This window comes from Camelina sativa, chromosome 5 (assembly GCF_000633955.1).
Source record: "Camelina sativa cultivar DH55 chromosome 5, Cs, whole genome shotgun sequence".
In the NCBI taxonomy this organism is placed as follows: Eukaryota; Viridiplantae; Streptophyta; class Magnoliopsida; order Brassicales; family Brassicaceae; genus Camelina; species Camelina sativa.
Window position 1 is genome coordinate 34,357,949 of NC_025689.1, and position 10,168 is coordinate 34,368,116.

General features: G+C 40.3%; 1 long non-coding RNA gene and 1 pseudogene across 1 annotated transcript; one reads left to right on the top strand and one right to left on the bottom strand.

Annotated features, from left to right (window-relative positions):
• The window catches only part of LOC104788564, a 4,965-nt pseudogene extending 1,837 nt beyond the window's left edge, over window positions 1-3,128 (bottom strand).
• Window positions 6,455-7,015, top strand: LOC109133040. The gene is made up of 4 exons (XR_002037900.1): window positions 6,455-6,531; window positions 6,619-6,654; window positions 6,801-6,866; window positions 6,959-7,015. It is a non-coding gene; the product is annotated as an uncharacterized LOC109133040 (long non-coding RNA).

The window sequence follows — 10,168 nt, forward strand, 5'->3', positions numbered from 1 at the left end:
GGTGCTCACCAGTGACATTACCAAATAAATCATTTTGCAACCAATCACCAGCTTTGTAAACATAAGCAGTTGAAGAATCTGCCGGTTTTGCATAGAGTAAATCATTTCCGGAACCAAAGAGAGAATCCATATGAGCAGCCAAATCAACCGGAGAACTTACAAACTGGTCACCACCAATCTTTCTCTGAGAAGGATTACGATCAGCAGATTGAAAGTCAGATTCCCAATCAGAAGACGAGGCAACAATCTTGTCATCAAAAGACTTAATGTCAGCATTTGATGATGTTGCACCCTCAAACAAACCAAAATTTTCATCCTCTTTAGAACAACTCTTTCTCTGAGCATTTTTACCCTTAAACAATCCAAAACTCTCATCATCTTTAGAAGAACTAGTTTTCTGAGCATCTTTTCCCTCAAACAAAATTTCACCTTCTTTAGAATAACTACTTCTCTGAGCATCCATACCCTCAAAGAAACCAAAACTCTCACCCTCCTTAGACGAACTAGTTATCTGAGCCTCAAAGAAACCAAAACTCCCATCCTCCTTAGAAGAACTAGTTCTCTGAATATATTTTCCCCCAAACAGACTAAGGTCTTCATCCTCTTTAAAAGAGTTCCGAACATCTTTTTCCTCAAAGAACCCAAAGTTTCCCTGAGCTGCTAAAGAAACATTTTCCTGAGCATCTCGTCGCACAAACAAACTAAGATTCTCATGCTCTTCAGAAGAAACATTATTCTGGACTTCTTTCGCCTTAAAAAAATCGACATTTTCGTGCTGCTGGTCTCTGTCATTGTTATTTGCCCCAAACAAGTTCATTTCCGGATTTTTTTCACCAGATAGATTCGCATCATTGGTGGGAGGCTGCATAGACGCCTCCGGAATGGTTGGGGATGTGAAACTACCCCAAGTTCCAAAGAGATCATCTTCTAGTCCTTTGCCTATGTCAGACATCACGCTTGTACCAGTATTCTGCTTCTCCTCTACGCTCTTTTCTTTAACACCGTTCTTAACTTGCGCCTGTCCATAAAAAATCTCTTCTTGGGAACTTTCCATGGTTTGAGAAAGTGGTTTATTAGGAGTCTTGGAATTAGCCGAGCTTGCAAAATCACTCCAGTCATCATCGTCATCATCATTATCATCATCATTGACATATGCAGGGGTCTTCTCAATGGATTTCTGTTCATTGGTTTGCCATAGATCATCTCCAATCCAATCAATATCCATGGATGAACTTTCATTGCCGCCCACAACCTGTCCCTCATTCTTATCATGGACAGCTGAGTCGTTGTTTTGGTGCTCACCAGTGACATTACCAAATAAATCATCTTGTAACCAATCACCAGCTTTGGAAACATAAGCAGTCGAAGAATCTGCCGGTGTTGCATAGAGTAAATCTTTTCCGGAACCAAAGACAGAGTCCATATGAGCAGCCAAATCAACCGGAGAATTTACAAACGGGTCACCACAAATCTTTTTCTGAGAAGGATTATGACCAACAGATTGAAAGTCAGAACCCCAATCAGAAGACGAGGCAACAATCTTGTCATCAAAAGACTTCGATGATGCACCCACAAACAATCCAAAACTCTCATCATCTTTAGAAGAACTATTTCTCTGAGCATCTTTACCTTCAAACAATCCAAGACTCTCATCATCTTTAGAAAAACTAGTTTTCTTAGCATCTTTACCTTCAAACAATCCAAAACTCTCATCATCTATAGAAGAACTATTTCTCTGAGCATCTTTACCTTCAAACAATCCAAAACTCTCTTCATTTTTAGACGAACTAGTTTTCTGAGCATCTTTTCCCTCAAACAAACCAAGATTTTCACCAATAACTACTTCTCTGAGCATCCATACCCTCAAACAAACCAAGATTTTCACCTTCTTTAGAATAACTACTTCTCTAAGCATCCTTACCCTCAAAGAAACCAAAACTCTCATCCCCCTTAGAAGAACTAGTTCTCTGAATATCTTTTCCTCCAAACAGACTAAGGTTTTCATCATCTTTAAAAGAGTTCGGAACATCTTTTCCCTCAAAGAACCCAAAGTTTCCCTGAGCTGCTAAACTAACATTCTCCTGAGCATCTCGTGGCGCAAACAAACTAAGATTCTCATGTTCCTCAGAAGAAACATTAACATCTTTTCCCTTAACAACTCCCGGACTCTTTACACTATCGAATAAGCTAAGACTACGTGGATCCTTAAAATCATCATCATCATCCACGGTTTTGCTCTCTGCTGGATCCACTTTTGAAAGATCTCCTCTTCCCTCAACGAGAATATCATCAAGACTAATTCCTCCCAAATTCAGGGGATTTCTATTCAGCACTAATCGTCCATCATCATCATGTGTTCCACTCTTTATAGACTCTGTTGCAGACCATTGAATTTCCAAATCAAGAAACTTAGAAACAGCAATTCCTTTAACCACAGGTGCCTTAGCTCCTCTGATTGATCCATTCGTTTCCGTTAACGGCTCTACCATCTCCTGCAGATAAAAAGTTCGTTTTTTTTTCACCACATTACTACATCTGACTAATACACAAATCCTCAGCAAAATTCGGAAACGGAATTAAAAATTTGGTGGGAAAAGGTTTCGACTTAATTTTTTTACCGATCCATCGAGATTGAGAGAGGTGAGAAACCATTTGTAAGCAGAAGTGGAAGTGAACTTAATGGGATCAGGAGGATTCTCGCTGGTACGTTGTTGATTGCCGCAGAAAACGCAGATCAGAGACTCGATTCCACGCAGAAGCTTTCCTTTGCAGTTCCGGCAACGGAGGTACGGAGCGGAAGCATCTACTTCTGCAATTGCCTCCGCGGATGTGGGAAGGCTGGAGACGGATGAGTCTGTGTTATCGCCGACGGGATCGAAGGAGGAGAGCTTGGCCTCTTTCCGAAGCGAGACCTTGAGTTGGTTTATCAGATCTGCTGAGATCTCCATCGGCATTTCGTAAGGAATCTGGACTGATGAATGATGATGATGATGATGAGTTTCTTCTTGAGAATATTGCAAAGAATGCCATGAACAGTAGCATTCTTTCTCGTCAGTGCTGCCACAAAGAAACTGTCATAAGGTCATCCCCAACAAGGGGATTTAAGAGGAGTTTTAGTTGAAAAGAAGCAAAAAAATAAATCAAAGAAATTAAAAGAATATAAGAGGCTCTCTTCTTTAGTAGACTGATTTATAGAATAAGAGACCTTACGTGTCACTTATTTGTTGGCTAAACAGAAAAATAGAAATAGGAATTTTTTTTTAACCGATCGAATATTTCTTGTTTCCATCGCTCTGTCTCTCTCCTTCTCTCTCGATCGAGAAATCCAAAATTACAAAGGAAGGAGATTGAATCAACCAGTATATGGAATCAAAGGAGACTGGGGTCGGAGGAGATCCGAAGCAGAGGAGATTGAACTGCGGAGGGCATTCGGAGGATATAGAATCGAGTTCGAGATTAAATCGTTTGAGATTTGAGTTTGGAGTCGATTGACTCGGATGAGAGCGAAACAATTGGAATCGTAAGGTACGTTTATCAGTTTAATAGAATGAATTTGCGATTAGTTCAACGGATTAGTTCATGGTTTTATTCTGAGATAAATTTAGGGATTTGATGTTGTCGATTGCTAGTGTTGGTTTTTAGTTTGAATTGCTTTGTTGTATACAGGTGCTAAATCTATTACCGTTGTGATGGTAAAGGACGTGTGATGAACACTCAGAGAACACCCTTTGGAATGATGTCTCAGGTTACTCGTTATTCAGCTGTGGTTTGTGTATTGAGATTTATTTGCTCTTATCTATATCAGTGTATGAACATATCTGGTCAAGTATAAAAATGATTTTGGTGTCACGCTCTTATAGAATGTAACTGTCTTTCTTTTTTCTGCTAAAGATGAACCTGACTACGGAGAAAGATTCACTGGCAATGACTGTAACAAAACTCACTCGTGATTTGGCTAAGGTGACTAAAGCATTTTCTGCTATTTCTCTCTATCTTGCACGCTTCTGGCCTCTGATCTATGAGAATGATAGTTTGCTCCTTCTCCATTTGTTATTACAGCAAACAGAACCTGTTGATATCAGAACATTCACAATGAAGAGGTATATTCTCATCCTATTGCTTTTTTTCTTCTTTTATGATTGATTTAACTGGCACTGAATTAATCATCTTTTTATTTCTCTTGGTCAGGACCACAATGCTCTTGATAGAGACAATGATGTAAGTCTTGCAAACATTTTCTCTTCCCCTTTTTATTGAAAATATCAACATCTTCTATCACACTATGATACATTTGGGGAATGTACGCTAATAACAGTTTTTGCTATTGAAAATTGTATATGTATTTTATACATACAAGATGTTTACTTCGACGATGAATCCGCTGAAGTAGTAATTTCATCATTAAGACTCGGGGATGAGGTCAGGTATATTATCGAATTATCAACTTGCTTAATATTTTTAATTTGATTTTTCATGGTAACTGATGGTAAGATATGTGTCCTTTTGTATTTTCTCGTTTCAGCTTTCTCATCGATTCTCGAAACAAAATGGTAAGATGGAGTTTGAATTGGACCAACTTGCATTGATGGACTGTGATCGAGACTGCTACCTGTTCCGCCATGAAGGAAGGTAATATATGATTCTCTTCTTTCTTAATTAATTTGGTGTTAGTTTAGGTATGAGTCGAGTCAATCGTTGATTATTATGTACTTCTTGAGTCAGTCATTGATGGTGTAGGGGTTGTTGGTTGTTTAAATGTGATAAATGTGTGGTTGTTGTAGTTTAGGTCAAAACTTAAATTTGAAAGTAAACTAATGGTGAACTTTGTATAAATAAAAGGTTCACTTAATAGTAAAACACAAAACACACAACATTAAGCTTTTATCACAAATCACACACAATTAGCCCTTCCTTCTCCTTCTAACCCACACACGAATAAGTAGCTACATGGATTCAGACAACTCCATGAATCCCTTTGGTCAGTCTCCTGGCTTCTTCGACTTGCTACAAAGTCAGCATGAAACCCACATTCTTGTTGACTCTCCATATGAGAGTCAATGTTCTGATGCCCCACCTGCAGCTGCATCCCCTGTTGGTAACCGCAGAGCAAGGCACACATGGTTACCAACAGATGATCTGATGCTTGTCAGTGCATGGCTGAACACGAGCAAGGATGCTATAACTTCAAACCAGCAAAGACTTGGAGTGTTCGTGATCAAGATAAACATAAACAGTTGCAAGATGATTTGGTTGAGCATATTTGGGCAAAAATTGGAGAATACCATTAAGCATTTCCTCTTTTTATGAATTGTACTTCTCTTTTATTATGTTTTAATGTTTCCTATATTAAAAATTTTATGAAATGCAATAATTTTATAAACATATATCTCAAATGCAATAATTTCATATTCTGTTTTAATTTTTTATTTTCAAAAAAAAAAAAAAAATTAAAGAGACTCATTCTAAGAACCCACCATTGGGGGGTTAACTTTTAATTAAAAAGTTCTTAACTCAAACTACAAAATATATTAATAAACAATTTAAGAGGCTCTAAAATAAATCCCCCCGTTGGGGATGACCTAATACTATTGTGCCCTTCTCCATTATCTGTATTCCATGCCGGTGCAATTTATTAATCAAGAATAATAAAGAGTAATTACCCCTTATGTTCATTGGGTAATGCATTCGGCCACACAACACAAACCAGCTGTTCTCAATACTGTTCTCATTTCTGGTTTCGAGGACAAAAAAAATTTTCTCTGATCTCACAATTCCATCTCTCTCTCTCTTCCGATTCCCGACTTTTCATCTTCTGATTGCATCGTTGAGGTTGTTTCGAATCATCGAGACCGTGTTTGGACGTCATGAATTTCATAATGAAGAAATTTCTACGGCCTAATCCTCCGGTTTTGCCACAACCCGCCGCGACAGCGCAAGCCCCCGAGACTAGTTCGGAGGTTAAGAAACCTGACGAATGGTATGTTTTCGAACTATCTTACCCTGTTTTGCTAAATATTGTCCAATCCATACATTTTAACCTACATTTTAATTCGTTTCAGTGGAGAATTCGAGTTAGATCCGGCCGTTACTTGTCCTGAGAGTATGACCGCCGCGACAGTTTATAGGTAAACTACTTTTCGAACAACGGAAAGACCAATTTTTTCCATTATATTCCAGGGTTTAAAACATACCAACACTTTCAATTGTCCAGCCCAACCGATCTGGTAGACAAGGACGACCAACAGAGGTTGGTCCACTGAATCCTGTCGGTAGACAAGTTAGAGTGTGTTCATAGTTTCATGTTTACTAACAGAGATTTTGTCCACCACACAGGGACTCCGACGCGGAGGAAGAAGAACATCATGAAAGGTACTTGCCTAACACTTTGTCCCCCTAATTTTAAAGGGCTTCTACATTACTATGTACATCTGACAACATTACATGTCCATCATACAGGTCCTCACCGCGTATGGACAATACGGCTGTCGGGACCAACCCAACTGATCTGGTAGACAAGCACGAACAACAAAGGTTGGTCCACTAATGTGTTTTGATAGACAAGATACAGTTTGTCCTGAGTTTGGTTGTTTTCTAGCTGAGATTTTGTCCACCATACAGGGAATCCGAGGCGGAGGAACATGAACACTATCACAGGTAAGAAAAACATATGTTGGGGCACTAAATTGTTGCGGTAGACAAATTACATTTTCTGCAGAAATGCGAGATTTGTTGTCCACCAATCCCATATAAGCATCAATAATGTTTCACTAACTTGATTTTTCCCTTTTTCTAACGCGCAGGTCCCCCGAAGGAGTGACTGCTGATGATGTGCCTTCTGACGTTGGCCAACAACCCCAACTTTCAAGGTTTATGTCCCTGTGCATTTTGTCCTTCACATAAGTTTGTTGACTTTATATTTCTTTGAATACTTTTCACATACTAACTACTCCCATTGCAGGTTTGATGTTGGTCCGAACTCTACAAACGGTGTCAACCCAATGGACCATATACAAACGCAAAGGTATATGTCCATCATATCCCCTTTGTTTGTCCTTTTGTTTAGTAGATGACATAGGGTTGCCCCATCTGAATCAAAAAACAAACAATTCTGTAAGATGCAGGTCTCCTGACGAAGCAGGTTCTTCTCGAATGGACGCATTAGACACTCGGACTGATTTGCCATCGATAGACCACAGCGAACTACCTACGTATGTCCATCCCCATAGTCCATTTTTTGATACTTGTCTACTCTCTTGTTTTTTAACTTTGGACATCATACAATTTTCTCCCTTTCGCAGGTCCGACCAAGGGCCGATCCTGGAGGAAGCAACCCAGGATATTGATTCTTCATTACTCCCACGTAGGCTATTCGCTACCAACCGCTATCCGTGTAGAGGCCGTATCAACTCATACTCAAAGCCAGAGTATCTACTGGACATTGTTGAAGTTTTAGAGGGTACTCCGGAGCTTGTCTGGCTGAAAGCATCTTGCTTTGGTCATCTCTTTACACTACCAGTCCGCAAAAGCTCCCTTTCTGGCAAACTTGTCCACCAGCTTCTCTGTCGTTCCCTTGTAACCCGCAAAGTTCACGAGATGTGGTTTGTCTTTGGTGGACACCCAATCCGGTTCTCTCTCAGAGAGTTTGGTCTTCTTACGGGTCTCAATTGTGGACCTTATCCTTCGTTATCAGAGACGAAGAAGCTCCAAACACCAGCCGAAGGGGATCAACAATACTGGTACACTCTGCTTGGTCCTAAAGAAGTGTACTCCATTCGGGACGTTGTGTCCATGTTGAAGCGGGACAAGTTGTTACCTAAAGCTGATAGGATGGATGGACAACGTAGGCTACGGCTTGCCCTCATTGTAATTGTTGAGGGAATACTTGTCTGCGACTCCTCGAAGGTTAGAGCTACTAAGGAAGTTGCCGAGATGTTGAAGGATGTGGACGCTTTTGTCAACTTCCCTTGGGGGAGGAAATCATTTGAACGGACTATAGAGACGGTGATTGTTGGTGTGTTTAACCGGACCCCCGAAATTTTACGGAAAAAGCTGATGGGGTCCCATACAGCCACACATGGTCTACCCTTGCTTTCCAATTGCTTTCCCTAAATGCAATTCCTATGCTGGAGACCTATCTTCCTGACGCAGAGGATGAGGCCACTTTTTCTGACCGATCAGTTCAACAACTGACAATGCTGAAGTCCTTCCACAACCATAACATTCTACAGACAGAGATGGACAAAAGTGTAAGTTCTTGTATGTCCACTATTATAATCTTCATTTCTTGATTATGATCATAATGTTTTTGTATTTATCCTGCTTTCACAGCTTGATGTCGAGTGTATAATGCACTCTAACGAAGAAGTGGACCCTCTTTCATATGGTTGGGTTGATGAGGTCGAGGATGAGCGAGTTGATTACATTTGCAAGAAGCTTAAAAACGGTCACCTTTTTCATGTGGATGTATGGCATGGTGGAATGGCTACGCTACCCCTTATGAGTGCATCTGAAGGTTTGAAAACCAAGTCTGTCTTGCCTTCCAAACCCAAAGCTAAGGCGAGTTCTCGAACCCGGAGAAACGAAAACAAAAGTAAAGGGAAAGCCAGTCCATCCGACCCGGAGGAAGATGATGTGAACCAAGATCGCATTGCTGGATGCACAGCCCAGGAACTACTGGATGAGGTTGACCGGAGAAACAATGAGCATACATTAAAAATGGAGAAGATGTGGGCTGTTGAGAGGAGTTGTCTACAAGAGGAGATTTATGATCATGTTATCTCTAAGTTGAGGGCAAAAGGCGTCTTGCCAAAATCACCCACTTCGTCCCATCTAGACTCACATGCTAAGTACAACAATGTTTCATGGGAAAAATACGGGTCTGATCTCTCCAAAATCGTCAATAGTATTAACAAGTCATTCAAAGCCCGAGATAGAGAAGAAGTCCACCCGGAAGATAATGTCCACCACGTAGACTCTTCTTCGGATGAGGTACTATGTTATCAATTTTGCATTCAAACTAACTCATATACGTGCCAGTCATACTCACACACCAACTTTTACACGTTGCACATCTATGCAGGACAATGACCGAGTTAGCAAAGAAGTCCACCCTGAAGATAATGTCCACCCAGAAGACTATTCTTCGGATGAGGTACTAAAATATCAATAAAGTTTGCAAACTAACTCGTATACGTGCCATTGTACTCACACACCGACTTTGACATTTTGCACATCTATTCAGGACAATGACAATCGTGGAAGCGCTTCTCCTCTGGAGCAAGATGACGTGGGGGTAAAGAAGTTTTTTTCTTGCATAACTTCACATTTATACCTTGTTATGGTAGATGTAACTAACTTTAACATGTTGAACAACTATTCAGGACAATGATGATCGTCGAAGCCTTTCTCCAATGGATCAAGACGACGTGGGGGTAAAGAACATTTTATAATTTTTTGGGCCAGGATGGACAAAATAGGCATGTGGACAAACATATCATCTACCCTAACCTTGGTTTTTTTGACAGGGAATGGATAACACCAGTGACGACGACAAAAACAAGATGATGGTAGTCTATACCCAATCGGATAACATTACTGAACGTGACCAAACAGGCGATAAGGAAGAAAATGTATCACATGAGGCTGAGTTCACTAATGCTGACGACCTTGAAGAAGATGGAGGGAAGAAGGAAGGCAATGATTCACAGGAGGAGGTATGATATAACGAAACTGTCGACCATTTCTACAGTCTCTGAAGTATGCTCTTATTTTACAGTTCTCCGACAAAGGCAATAGGAAACGACGTAACCGGATCGTTGATCAAGATATTACCCCACTTCCCAGTAAAAGAAGGAGGACCGCCCCTAGGCGATATGGCCAGTGTTCGACTACTGTTACTAAAAAACCACAAACAGATAGCTCAGAAGACGACAGTTTTATGCCTCTAAAAGCAGTCAACCGTTCACTTCAGAGAAGATTTCTCGCGAAGCTTAAAGGTTACCGCAAAAAGTAAGCATCTAGTCATAATTAGCTCCCTTACTTGTGTCCATTTATAGCTTACGTTTACTTTTTCATGGATTATCATTAATGGACATATTTTCCTGCAATTCAGGCAGTATATTATTGATGGCATGCCTGTCAAGAGCAGTTTCTTTACCGAGATCTACAC